This window comes from Scyliorhinus canicula, chromosome 24 (genome assembly GCF_902713615.1).
Source record: "Scyliorhinus canicula chromosome 24, sScyCan1.1, whole genome shotgun sequence".
Lineage (NCBI taxonomy): Eukaryota > Metazoa > Chordata > Chondrichthyes > Carcharhiniformes > Scyliorhinidae > Scyliorhinus > Scyliorhinus canicula.
The window spans coordinates 17043959-17058203 of record NC_052169.1 but is presented as its reverse complement, the minus strand read 5'-3'; the positions used below and the strand labels follow the sequence as shown (position 1 = coordinate 17058203).

The following is a 14245-nucleotide window of genomic DNA, read 5'->3' as shown; positions in this document are numbered from 1 at the left end:
ACCATCCTCAGTGCAGTGAGGCAGCAGTGCTAACCGCTGTGCCACCATCCTTAGCGCCATGAGACAGCAGTGCTAACCACTGTGCCGCCGTCCTTGATGCGGTGATGCAGCAGTGCTAACCACTGCGGCACCATCCTCAGTGCAGCGAGGCAGCTGTGCTAACCACTGCGGCACCATCCTCAGGGCAGCGAGGCAGCTGTGCTAACCACTGCACCAACATGCCACCCCGATCTGTTTCAGAGATCCTGATGGTGGGGGTGAATGTTGGCCAAGGCACTGGGGGAGAGAGCTCAGCAAAAAGTTTCTGCAATCCCCTGGGTTAGGGGTTCCAATCACATCATGATACATCGATAGAAGTCAACGCCAATAACTACAGGGTTCCTTCACCTCAGCAGCAATGGCTCCTCCGCCTGGCGCCGGCTCCCGCGCCCCCGGACAGCCCGAGCACCCCGCCCCCCCCCCCCCGCGCAGGCGCAGCCACTCGGCGGCTCGAGCGCGCCTTTCAAACTGATCGCCCCGCCCCCTCCGGCAACCGCCCGGCCGGGGCGAGCGCAAAGCCTGGTTCACCAGGCAATGGGGGGGGGGGCGGGAAGAGGGGAGGGAGACAAGAGGTGGAAGCAGTGAGGAGGAGGGGATAAATGGGGATGTGCTGGGGGGAGGGGGGGGAGAAAAGAAGAGGGCATTGAAGGGCGTGGGGGTGGGGACAAGAGGGAGGGTCTTGGAATGCAAGGGCGGGGTTAGAGGAAATGGGGCGGGGTTACAGGAGGGGCAGCGATAGAGGGGGCGGGGTTACTGAAGGGACAGGCAATGAGGGGGCGGGGTCAGGCAGTGGGGGGGAGGGGCAGGGACCGATGGGGCGGGGTTCGGGAATGGAGGGGGCGGAGCGGGCTGCAGAGGGGGGAGGTCAGGGACCGTTGGGGCGGGGTTAGGCAGCGGAAGTGGGAGGGGCAGGGATCGATGGGGCGGGTTAGGAAGGGGGACAGGAATTGAAGGGGCGGGGTTAGAGAGGGAGTGGGGCAAGGATCGATGGGGCGGGTTGAGGGAGTGGAGAGGGCGGGGTTTAGGGAGTTGAGAGGGCGGGGTTTAGGGAGTGGAAGGGGCGGGGTTTGGCAGCGGAGGGGCATGGATCGATGGGGCGGGGTTAGGCACCGGAGAGGGCGGAGCATGGATCGATGAGGGCGGGGTTAGGCAGCGATGGTGGCGGGGCAGGGATCGATGGGGGCGGGGTTAGGCAGCGGAGGGGGGGTTTGAGGGCAATGGGGGCGGGTTTCTGAATCCCTCTCCAAGGGCGCGATGACGCACTTCCTTCCGGTTGTCCTGGTCAAGTCCCCGGATGTCGAGTTGGTCAACACGGTTCCTTAACCCCTGAAATGCTGGCGGGCCGGAGCGCGGCTGTGGCGGAGCGGGGAGGCTGTGAGTGTGAACTGCGATAAGGGCGGGGAGGGGGGATTGCAATGGCGGCGGCTTTCCTGTCAGAGCACGGTGGGTGAGTGCGCCAAGCGGGGGTTAGCGTCTAGTGACAAGAGGGGCGGCCTGTTCCCCTGCAATGGTCTGACCGTGCTGCTGGAAGGTGCCTGTCAACAGCTGGGGAGCCCAGAATTACCTCATTTATTACCATTTAAAACTCTTTAATGTCTCAGCCTCCTGCAGCAACACCAAATTGCACTTTTGCAACCTACCAATGGCCAGAGGCATCTACTCCCTAACAATCAAAAGGGACAATTGCTGCAAGAGATTTTCCATGTTGGATTTTAATTCATCCTCATCATCAAAAGCTCTGAGGGGAGTTAGGGTTTGCAAGGGTTGTTGTACTAATTGTCTTTACAGGCGAGCGTAGCCCAGGGATTTAATTTATTATTTGTCTTGTATAGATTTAATGTGGATTATCCCAAATAAAACGTTCTGCAGAATTTTTGTTTCTTTCATGAATCCCCCTCGACGGGTCATTCGATTGTTCGAGGCAAATGCTGTTATCTAGTTCCTTCCCCACAAACCCCTGTGTGGTGTTTTCAATGAGGGGAGCGTTTTGCATTATATTTTGCTTCTTAGTGTCATTGTCTATGTTCAACGTTTGACCAACCCCGCCCCCCCTCAAATGTGAGGAGCTTCTTTTGTAAGAGACTAAATTATCGCTTCCATGCATTTGAGGCTGAGGTGATGTGAAAAATGGAGCATGATTAAATATGTAAAGCTACAAATGCTTAAAAACGTCGAGCACCGAGGCGGGATCATTTATTAGGTTTTGCATGACATTGCAAATCTATTCCTGTGTGTCTGCCAAGAAATATCTGGGTCTGGGCAGATTGTACACGCAGAGTAAATGGATCCAGCGGAATCAGCTTGTAGTGGAAGCCTGTACATTTTTGCAGTAAATTCTCACCTCTCACTGCATCTTGCATTCTGCAAAACTGTGCTATACTTTGGATATGCAAAAGGGATATTTCAAGATTGGAAATCCTCTTTCAAATCCTCATTACTACGTTGCTGAACACATCTGATCTGTTGATGTTTTTAGCACAAAAGGAGGCTTTTGTTTCTGTTTTATGCTTATTTTGATAACGTCATTGGGTATTGGTTTTGTTGGGGAGGCAGATGTTTCATAATTTGCTCCTGTCAAACACATTGAAAGCCCTATGCCTATATTTTGCTTCCAGGTTGGGGCTGGGTTTCCAGGTTAAGAAAGCGATTATGGATGAAGGGCCTTTACCATCCTGTTTTTTAAATTGTTTCTTTTATTTTAAAAGAGGGGAATAATTTAATTTTAGTTGCATATTGTGTAATTAGTTGAATAATTGTGAACATAACCAGCTTAATATGTAGATTTAAAAAAACCCAGAACACAATTTGTACCCGAGTTATCCACCATCCAAATACAACACTGAACTTATGGCTTCATAGAATTTGGGTGACTTAAGTAGGGATTGGAAACTTGTGGGGATGACAATCATTAAACTTTTTTTGTCTGGCCCTGCTATAACATTGGATTTCTTTTATATTATGAAATGGCTGGGGGAAGCTTGCAGATGAATTTGTAATTGTTGTACAATATCCTTTGGGTGCAAGTTCAAATTAGTAGATAGTATTGAAATAGGTGCATGTGATTTCTGCTGTGTTTTATTGCATTGTTGTGACTCCTATAATTTTTACTTTAAAACCTCAGTATATCTGAATTTTATGACTCAGAATCACTTTGTTATGGCTCAAGTCATGCTTAATTGATGCTGATAGCATAATCCATTCACAACGCTGCTTCTGATATTACGTTTGCAGAAACTGATTCTGATTGCTTTTCCAGATATTTTACGTTCAGTTCACAAGGGAAAAGATCGGGGGCATAACAGTGCAAATCCCAGATTGCGCGATGCCTGGAAAATCTTGCCATTAAATTTGATGAGCTGTAAATTATTTTAAGGCCGGCTGTTGGACTTTTCTGATTTAAAAATAGCACCAAGAGAGCTTCCATCGTCAGCGGCTCTAACTTTGTCCGTTCTGCAGTTATAGAATACCTACCTGTGGTGGCATTCAGTATGTATTCTGGAATAACTAAAATTTTTTGGAGCTTGCAGTCTAAAATGGTGATTTGACTAAGTTTCAGTAACCAGCAAAAGGAAAAGTTTAAAAAAAAAAATAGATTGTTTAGGCTTTACCTGGTTATCAAGTGGGTAAATATGAATTAGGAGCAGAAGGATGCAACACAGCCCTTCACGCCTGCTCTGCCATTCAATCAGATCATGGCTGATCATGGTCTCAAATCCACTGCCCCACCTGTTCCCCATATCCATTCAACTGGTTTTATATCTGAAATATATCTATCTCCTTCTTGAAACCATTTAATGACTCTGATTCCACCTCACAATGGGGCCGCGTGTTCCATGAATTCACCACCCTCTGTGAGAAGTAGTTCCTCCTCAATTCAATTCTAAATCTACCTCCTCTCAACCCATATCTGTGACCTCTCGTTCTAGATTGGCCTTCAAGGCATAAAAGTTTCTTCAGTCGATTAAAATGAGTTCGTATTTTGTATTTCCCAAACTTTCGTTGTTTAAGTTGTCGATCGGAGCAATTTTGAGGGGCATAGTATAGATAGGAAGAAACTTTTCCCTTTTGAGAGAGGGGTCAATACCAGAGGGCATAGATTTAAGGTAAGGCACAGGAGATTGAGGGGATTTGAGGAAAAACCTTTCCACCTCGGGGGTGGTGGGAATCTGGAACTCACTGCCTGAAAGGGTGGTAGAGGGGCTGGTTTAGCTCACTGGGCTAAATCGCTGGCTTTTAAAGCAGACCAAGCAGGCCAGCAGCACGGTTCGATTCCCGTACCAGCCTCTCCGGACAGGCGCCGGAATGTGGTGACTAGGGGCTTTTCACAGTAACTTCATTGAAGCCTACTTGTGACAATAAGCGATTTTCATTTTTTTTCATAGAGGCGGGACCCTCAACAGTTAAGCATTTAGGTGAGCACCTGAAATCCTATAGCATACAAGGCTACAGACCAAGTGCTTGTTGGCCAGTGCAGAAACAACTAAGCTCTGTGATTATGACCCTGACAATTTCACCTCTGCAACTAATGGATAATACTAGATAGGATGAGCACTTTTCTTGCAATGCTTGTTTTGAGCTGCATAATGTGTGAAAAGCAACATCACAATTGTTTTCTATTGCGGTGAAAGAAATGATGAGTCATTATTTCAACCATTGTTTTTGTTTTCTTTGTTCTTGTGTACGATCCTCTGTTTACCCGTTGCTGTCAAACTGTTCTGGCATTCCTCCTGTTCTGCCAAAATTCCAGGATTTGGAGGGCACTTTTTGTTATATAGAACATCCCTGCAGCTTTTGTACGTAATGAAAACTAACCCTAACTTGAATATGTAGCTCTGAACTTGAGCCAATATGGATTAAGTTGTTGGAAATGCACAATTTTGAGATCTTCATCTTTGACAAAATAAAACACTGCAGGAAAATAATACCATTCGCAGTCTCAATTTAATCTATTAAATTTGCCTTCTGAAATCTCAATTTCAGAAGTTTAGCGATTCAAATTGAGCTTAAAAGGTGAACTGTCTTTTCCCAAAATATAGCTGATGTAAGAAATAAATGGAAGCCTTTAAATTTCATCCCGTGGCATGTACTCATTCTGCCATATTATTTTGGACCTCCTAATTGTCTTGTTTTTAATCATCATCTTCCAAGGTTAAATCAGTGTGTATATTTTGGAAAAGAGTTCTAATTATGTCATAGCATGCCGTGCCCACGTGCCTCTTCAGGATTGGATAGCTTGCATTCTTCTTTTCTGTTGTACCATAATGCAGGTGTAACCCCTCGAATACACTTGTGTCTCAATTTGCTGCAGTGATGTATGTGATAATAGCTTGCATGTGCCCTGTATGTTTTCCAGATTTCTAACCTGCGCAGTTGGACAGTAACTTTCTTTGCTGCAGCCTTTTGCGTAGTCAGTTTGGAAAGGTCAGAGTAGCATTCTTTAACTTATTTCATTGGGATTTAAAAGGAAGATTTGTTAACAGTCATATATCACAAATAAAGGCATGCAAATCTTTTGAGAGACAAAATAAATGTTTGTATTAAATAGGTAATTGCTGTAAATGTCAATTTGAAGTGTATCTCCCCCCCCCCCCCCCACATTTTTTTTCGCTTAACCACTTGCCCTTTTCAGCAAACGACAATTGTATTTTTCAAAAGTTGCATCCAAACTAGATAGTTTTCTTGTCTTCCGAAGTCGATTTTGAAACTTTTATTCAATACTCAGTACACCTGTCACAGCAGATACAAATGTTGTGAGGTGTAGCTGATTTTTGAACGAGGTGACTCAAGCTTGCTCTTAATGGGCCGCTTAGGCATATCAGTGAGATCCGTAGTATATATACATCATCAGAAAGCAAAACCAAATTAAATTTGGCCTCCGTATTCAAGGTTAATTAAATTATACAGTATTTAGATCAGCCTTCTAGGCCTGGGTCGACAGAACGTGTTGCATGGCATTTCTGCTGGTTACTCTTGTAGCCCTGCTAATCAGTTGAAAAGCAAAATACAGAGCCAGTCTTTACTTGGAATAGATTTATTCACAGCGTGAAACATTACCGGTATTTTTCTTATGATTCTACTCCACTCTTGTCAGTGTTTCTTGTGCGTGTCCCGATATCAAATAACCATCCAGTCAATGCCCTCACTTGTAGGCACTTCAATTGACACAGTTTTGCTGCAGTTTAAAATGCAACTCTGATTTAACCCTTCCTTTTGTACAACGAAGTCAGACAGCCCCAATGTGAACATTTAAGCTCTGTATATGCATTAGTTATCTGTAATTGTTAGTTGCAGGCTCTGGCATGGAAGTGGCCATGGATTGCGTTCCTGAACAATTCCAATTCAGTCAACACCGTGTACTTTTAAAAATAAATAATTAATCAATTGGGTCGTGGGGTTATTATTCCCAAGTTACTCGTATTCCAAAATTTACAATTAACTTCATTGATTTTTCCCCAAATCTGTTATTTTCAGAACTTTATATTGGAGAATTCTATATGTTCTAATTATTTTTCCTTCGTTCCACAATTAATTTGCAGTATTTACTTAACTTACAAGTGCCTTATTTATTTGTCCTCCAACCTTCCTCAAAACGTTTGATGCTTAAAATTATGAAGGATATTTTTTCACCTCTAACTTGTCACACTATTGTTGCCGAAGCTGTTATTGGTGCACCTTTGTGCAAGAATGGGTTTTCCCACAATTTGGATCGGCAGAGTTTGGCATCTGACCAAAGCAGTCAACCGTTATGGTTGCAACCTGACTGACTGACTCTGGCTACAGTAGCCAAAGTCCATATCAATGGACCATAACTTGTCGGTTCCCCAGCATTGCATTTAGGGGATGCTTCAATGATGCGCTGGGGAATCCCTCGAGGAAGTTGCCATGTAAGAGTTTATCAGGTCCTGGGGATTTGTTGGATTTTAGCCCTTTTGTTTCTCCAGTACTTTTTTTATGCTGTTATTAAATAAATAATCTTTATTGTCACAAGTAGGCTTACATCAACACTGCAGTGAAGTTACTGTGAAAAGCCCCCAGTCGGAGTGTCGGAAGATCCGGGATTCCAGGAGGAGAAAGAAGCAGACGTTCTGGCCTTTGCCTCCTTGGTAGCCCGGAGACGGATACTATTATCTTGGAGAGACTCAAAACCCCATAGGCGGAGAGCTGGCGATCTGACATGGCTAGCTTTCGCTGTCTGGAGAAAATCAAGTTCATCCTGAGAACTTGGCGTCTGTTCGGATACATAGAGAGAATTCAGAATGTCCAAATTACCTAACAGCACGTCGTTCGGGACTTGTGGGAGGAAACCGGAGCACCCGGAGGAAACCCATGCAGACACGGGGAGAACGTGCAGACTCCACACCGACAGTGACCCAAGCTGGGAATCGAACCTGTGACTTGGCGCTGTGAAGCAACAGTGCTAACCACTGTGCTACCATGCTGCCTAAACATTAATTTTCCCACTCTTATGAGCCCATGGGTTACCCTCTATTTCTTTTTTATATAAAACATTTTATTGAGGTATTTGCAATTTTGTAACAATAACAGAAGAAACAGTGTACATACAAATATAAACATAGGGCAAAGGCCGTCTTCCTCCCTCACAGGTCACACCTTTCTTACACACTAAACTAAACCCCCCCCCCCCCCCCCCCCCCCCCGCTGCTGACTGTTAATTTTCTCTAAAGAAGTCGATGAACGGCTGCCATCTCCGGACGAACCCTAACATTGACCTTCTCAGGGCGAACTTGATTTTCTCCAGACAGCGAAAGCTAGCCATGTCAGATAGCCAGCTCTCCGCCTTTGGGGTTTTTTAGTCTCGCCAAGATAATAGTATCCGTCTCCGGGCTACCAAGGAGGCAAAGGCCAGAACGTCTGCCTCTTTCTCCTCCTGGATTCCCGGATCTCCCGACACTCCGAAAATCGCCAACTCTGGACTCGGTGCTGCCCTTGTTTTTAACACCTTGGACATGACATCCGCAAACCCCTGCCAGAATCCCCGAAGCTTCGGGCATGCCTAGAACATATGAACATGGTTTGCTGGTCCTCCCACACACCTTGCACACCTGTGTTCTATCCCAAAGAACCTGCTCATCCAGGCCACTGTCATGTGTGTCCGGTGCACGACCTTAAATTGTATCAGGCTGAGCCTGGCGCATGATGTGGACGCGGTGACTCTACTCAACGCATCTGCCCAGAGACCACACTCTCGCTCCTCCTAACCCCTCTTCCCATTTGTGTTTCAGCTGCTCAGTCTGCGTTTCCTCTGACCCTATGAGTTCTTTATAGATGTCCGAAATCCTCCCCTCTTCTACCCATACTCTGGAAACGACCCTGTCCTGTATCCCCCTTGTTAGGTAGGCGCGGGAAGGTTGAGACCTGCCTGCGTAAGAAGCCCCACGCCTGCAGGTACCTGAACTCCTCATTCCCTCCCGTCAATTCAAATTTTTCCCCAACTCCCTCAAACTGGGAAAGCTCCCCTGGCTTACCCTCAATTTCCAGCATATAACTTGTTCCTGTCTTCACAGTAGGATATGCAAGCTATTAATTCAAGGTCTCTGCCATTTCCTCATTTCCCATAATTCCTTCTGCTTCTAGGGGACAATGTTTACTTTAACTACTGTCTTTTTATAGCTTTTTATATACTTGCAAAAGCTTTTCCAATCTGTATTTATATTCCTGGCTCGTTTGCTTTCATACCAGCGATGTGGCACTTCAGTTAAATGTGGCGAGTTTGTAAAGTAGGGTGGTTTTCCTCGGAGCAGCAGAAGTTGTTATTTAATAGGTTTTCAAAATCATGAAAAGTATTGATTTAAGTAAATGAGGAGAAACTGTCTCATGGCAGAAGGCTCAGTAACTGGAGAACATATACTGTATTTAAGGAAGTTAGGAAAAGGACCAGAGGGTAGCGAATCTGTAGACCCAGCAAAAACCTCTATAGTGCCCTCGTTAGTCTGCAAGAGTTTGAAATATTTAAAAAAGTAAATGCAGCAAGTCCCAAGGCGCGTTGCAAGAAGGTCTCTACAAGCAACCTTAGTTTAACATTTTGAAATGGGGACCTGGGAGATTAGTTGTTTACGCACTCCTGAAAATTAGAGCAGAAGTATATTCTGTCCATGCCCGATGTGCTGCTAAATTTTAGATTTTATTTTTGGATTGGACTTTTGTCTTCTGAGAGAACTGAAAATTCAAAATGTGTTCCCTAACAGTTGTGGAACAGATTACAGATCGAATTGGGAGAACTTCTTTTTGAAATGTACCGAAAATCTGAAATAAAAAGAGAAAATATTGACAATAACTCAGCGGGTCAGGCAGCAACTGTGAAGAGAGAAACCATGACACTCGACCAAGAGGGTTTTGTTATTCTGTTTAATGCATCATTATGCTTATTTGTAACAATATTAATGTTTATTTTAACAATTAATTTCTTGGTTGTTTATAAGTCTCTTCCCGCATACAATTTCCAAACCCAGATTTGGCCCTCCTGATCTAGTGTGTACTTCCACTGCAGTATTTTCACAGTTACAGTACCTGAACAAGTACACTTGTGATTTAAGTAACAAAAACTGACTTTTCTGCTGAAATTGCCCTCTTCAGTTCTCTCAGACTCTGAACCTCAAATCCTATCAGTCTTAAAACTCTTGCCTGGCTGATCCTATTTACATCCTTCCTCCCACACCTCGGCATGTCCTTGTGTGTGGTGCTTCCAAAGTCTGCAGACGTTTTCCTGGCCTGAGCTCTATCTAGACTTCATTCCACTGCTTCCACACTGGCCCTCCGCTTGGAAAGCAACCTTCATTCTCTTCCTAATAAATAATTTTCATCTTTTTGCCAACATTAACCAGTTCTTTTTTTTTATTTTTTTATTTTTTATATTTTTTATTTTATTATAAATTTAGAGTACCCAATTCATTTTTTCCAATTAAGGGGCAATTTAATGTGGCCAATCCACCTACCCTGCACATCTTTGGGTTATGGGGGTGAAACCCACGCAGACATGGGGAGAATGTGCAAACTCCTCACAGACAGTGACCCAGGGCCGGGATTCGAACCCGGGTCCTCAGCGCCGTAGGCAGCAATGCTAACCACTGTGCCACCATGCCGCCCAACATTAACCAGTTCTAACCCTCTTTCCATACCCCATTACCTTTGACCGTCTCTCCAATCCTTGCCTATTCTTCCCCTTCTGCTCTGTACTTCCTACCTGCACATTGACACATTCCATGACTCTTTTGCTAATGGTCCTGTTCTACTATAGCATTTTCTCTGAGTGCCCCCACATCCACCCTTCCACAACTGCTATATTCCAGTATAGACAAAAAGGAAATGTGCAGTTTTCTATTCCTAGTTTTTATAGCGTTAATGTGACCTCCAGAGTACCAATTTAGTCATTGCCAAGTAAGAGTGCTCCAAGAATACATTGTGCATTAAATGGAATAACCACTCGATAATAAAGCAACAACGCTCGACTGTGAACCGTCAATAGAAATCTGTTACCATCTTGATCCGTATCTGTCTTGCATGGAAAGAAGTACGGTATTATTGAATCTAATGGAAAATTTATCTTCTGATCGACTGGTGCTCTATCCTGTTAAAATGTAATCGCTCAGTAAATAGAGCCTTGGGTCGCTTGGGCAGCTTGTTCAATTGGAATGTGCTGGTCTGTTTCAGCAGCTCAAATGCCCACACAGCATTTAAAAGATTATTTGGATCTGTGGGGAAGAATTGGGAGCACTTGGGCCGGGAAACATTTGGGATTAAAGCTGGGGCCTGGAAAGCTTTGGGTGTTGCCAGGGCCATGGAGAAAAATCATGGGGCCTGCTGCCTCCTTTTTCTGGGCTGTTTACCACCCCTCCCAGCCCTCAACAGCTTCTGTCAAATGCCTTCACAATGCACTTTGGACTGTGAGTAATACAGAATAGTCAAAGACAGAAGGTCATTCAGCTCATTGAATCTGCGCAAGTTCTTTTGACGTGAATCCAGTTAGTCCTACCACCCATCCTCCACTTCTTTCCCTAGGGCAGCACCGTGGATGTGCAGGATAGGTGGATTGGCCCTGCTAAATTGCCCCTTCCTCTTGCCTAAACTCAATTTATAACCAGAGAAGAAGCCAAATGTATTAAGCATCTTCATTATGCTATTGATGGAGGGAGTCAGGCCCGTAACGTACAGAAGTAGGTTCCGTTTAGTTGATTCCCTCAGGTGGCCCATAATTGGTCTTCACTTAAACCACTCCAGCCTGATTAATAGTGTCAGAGTGGATCTACAGAGGTGGAACAACCTCCTCTGTCTCTGGTGGATAGGGTCCAAATAATTCAAATGAATGTACTTCCTAGGTTTTTCTTTTTCTTTCAACGTATCCCAATTTTTTTGCCCAAATCCTTTTTTATTGAGGGTTGCTAATTGATTTACACTTTTGAGGGCAGCACGGTAGCACAAGTGGATAGCACTGTGGCTTCACAGCCCCAGGGTCCCAGGTTCGATTCCCTGCTAGGTCACTGTGTGTGTGTGGAGTTTGCACGTTCTCACCGTGTCTGCGTGGGTTTTCTCCGGGTGCTCCGGTTTCCTGCCACAGTCCAAAAATGTGCAGGTTAGAAGGATTGGCCATGATAAATTGCCCTTAGTGACCAAAAAAAGTTAGGGGGGTTATTGGGTTACGGGGATAGGATGGAAGTGAGGGCTTAAGTGGGTCGGTGCAGACTCGATGGGCCGAATGGCCTCCTGCACTATATGGGTGGGTAAGAGTCCCAGAATCCGCAGTGTTCTGCTCCAAAGAGACAGGTTGGTAGAGGCTTGGCTCTCCCAATTTTTTTTTGTTTTACAATTGGGCTGCTAACATCTGAAATATTTTACTGTGGATTAGTGACCCCAATTCTATTTGGGGCAGAATGGATGTTCGCTTGTGCATTACCTCTACTCTTCATGCCATAATTATTGCACCACTGCCCTTCTCTCCTGCTAGATTTCCCTCCAATCTGCTCTCCTCCCTCAGGGTTTGGAACAGTATTGGCAGCACTTTAAGCTCTTTTCTCTGTCTTCTGTAGCCCCTATTTGTAACTGTCACGTTTTCTTACCTGCTGGTTTGGACCCTTCATTTAAATTTTGGATGGCAAAGTGACTTGTGCATTTTGCAGACGGGAGATTTGCCAGTTTTAGGCTGAATTGTAGTTGCCCAATTCTAGCGCCTTGTTATTTTCAGATTAATGACTTTTCCTAAAGTTTTCCTTCCTTTCCTTTGGCGCCGCCATCCTCCTCCTTGCTAAAGCCCTTGGTCCAACCCGGTGAGGGGGCTATCTCAGACCTATATGGCTATTCTCTCATCAGATTCCCACCCTATTGGATGGGATGAGATGGGAGAAGGAGCTAGATCCTGGGCTTACTGATGAGGCTTGGAGAGCGTCAATTTCGTGTCCTCTTATGCCCAGTGCTCCATCGGATGCACTTGACCTAGGCAAGGATGAGTGGGTTTTTCCCAAACGTGGAGGACAAGTGTAATTGTTGTTCGCTTGCCCCAGCTAACCCCACAAACCTGTTTGGTCCATTTCCAGTTCCTTGCTCTGCTCTAGTCACATTCTTTCTAAACTGCAGCATCGAACAAGAAGCTCTGAGAAGATTGTGGCTGATCCTTCTACCTGTTTCTGTGCTTTATGCCGGAACCTACTTCAGGATTTTTTTTGTTTCCCAGTCTTAAAATATTTTCCCAGTGCTTTGTTAATACCACTTATACATGTCAACTGTCAGCATTTTACAGCCTCAGTACAACATTAGATTACAATATAATAACACTTCCACTTTCAGAATTTAAATGTTTTAAATGATGCAGCAATTCTTTCATTTCAGTTCCTTCCCGTCGTGGCCTAATTAAGCTGCACTCTTTTGGATATTCAAGCACATGAAACTACTGGAAGGAAGGGAGTTATGGTAGAAGTGAGAGTTAAAAACTCACAAGAAGGACTGGGATTTGAGAACAATCAGTGGTGGGGACACAGAAGGAAAGGTTTTTGAAAACATTGAAATGAAAATGAAAAATGAAATGAAAATCGCTTATTGTCACGAGTAGGCTTCAATGAAGTTACTGTGAAAAGCCCCTAGTCGCCACATTCCGGCGCCTGTCCGGGGAGGCTGGTACGGGAATCGAACCGTGCTGCTGGCCTGCTTGGTCTGCTTTAAAAGCCAGCGATTTAGCCTTGTGAGCTAAACCAGCTGAAAGGGTTGAGAACAAACTTTTGAGTGAAGGAGCCTAGATTGTAGGACCACTGGTGCCAGTTAATTATGGAGGATGGCAATGTGCTGGGGTGTGGAGCTTCATTGAATGAGAGAACTAAAAGGGATCTGCATTGCAAGGACTCTGAAGGGAAGCTGGGCCTTGAAGCAGGCAGCATAGGATTTGTGGTCTGGGTCTGACAATTGGCCCAGGTTTGTAAGTGGCCAAAGCTGGGGATGAAGCACATACAAGCTTGGAAAATACAATAAAGGTTTTGTTATTAATCATCAGTCATGGAGAAAAACAAGTGTTGGGCTGCAGCCATTATTTCCAGGTCATCTGATAATGTTTAATATGATCTCATTCTGAGCTTTGGAATAACCGGTTGGCGAAGAGGAAGGAGAGTGCAGTGTTGGCGGAGAATGGGTCAGGGCAGGAGGAAGAAAGAACAAATAGAGGGAGAGAGCTGGAAGCCAGCATTATGATGGGGAAGAGCGTGTGCATGTACTGTCTATATTGACTGATGTAAGTTTGCCTTGCACTGCAGGTTAACCAGGTTCAGAATGATTTTGTTATAAGCTTTTGGCTTGTTGGTGTTTGCTGCTGGACTATCGGCAACAGAATGTTATTGTACTGTAATCAACAATCTGGACTTGGTCATCACAAAAGTGGCAAACCTGGATAGTGGTTTATGCTGTGACTATTGTGAATTTGTGCTGCAGTAGTTGGCTTGACATCTCATTCAAGGGACTAGGCCTCTGATTAGGCGTTTCTGCAGTGCAGCACTGTGCTCAAGTCCTCGGGTCGGACCAACTGAGCTGAAATTTCTATCAACTGACTGGAGCGAATGCAGAATATGGTTAATGCTGACTAATTCCTTGGCACTGACATCCCTTCCTTTGAGCATAAATATCCAACATTTAAACAAAAATCAGAAAATGAAGATGCTGTTATACTGACCATTTATAAAGCTCTTTCGGTCACAACTTGAGTGTTGTGACGTAT

At 44.8% G+C, this 14245-nt stretch overlaps 1 protein-coding gene across 7 annotated transcripts in view; it reads left to right on the top strand.

Moving 5' to 3' along the window:
• Positions 1-1271: 1271 nt before the first annotated feature.
• Positions 1272-14245, top strand: part of herc1 (HECT and RLD domain containing E3 ubiquitin protein ligase family member 1) — a 239823-nt gene continuing 226849 nt past the window's right edge. For all 7 annotated transcript variants that reach the window (XM_038784383.1, XM_038784384.1, XM_038784381.1 and 4 more), the window contains exon 1: positions 1272-1413. The gene's annotated coding sequence lies outside the window, so the exon portion shown is untranslated. The remainder of the gene's footprint in view (positions 1414-14245) is intronic.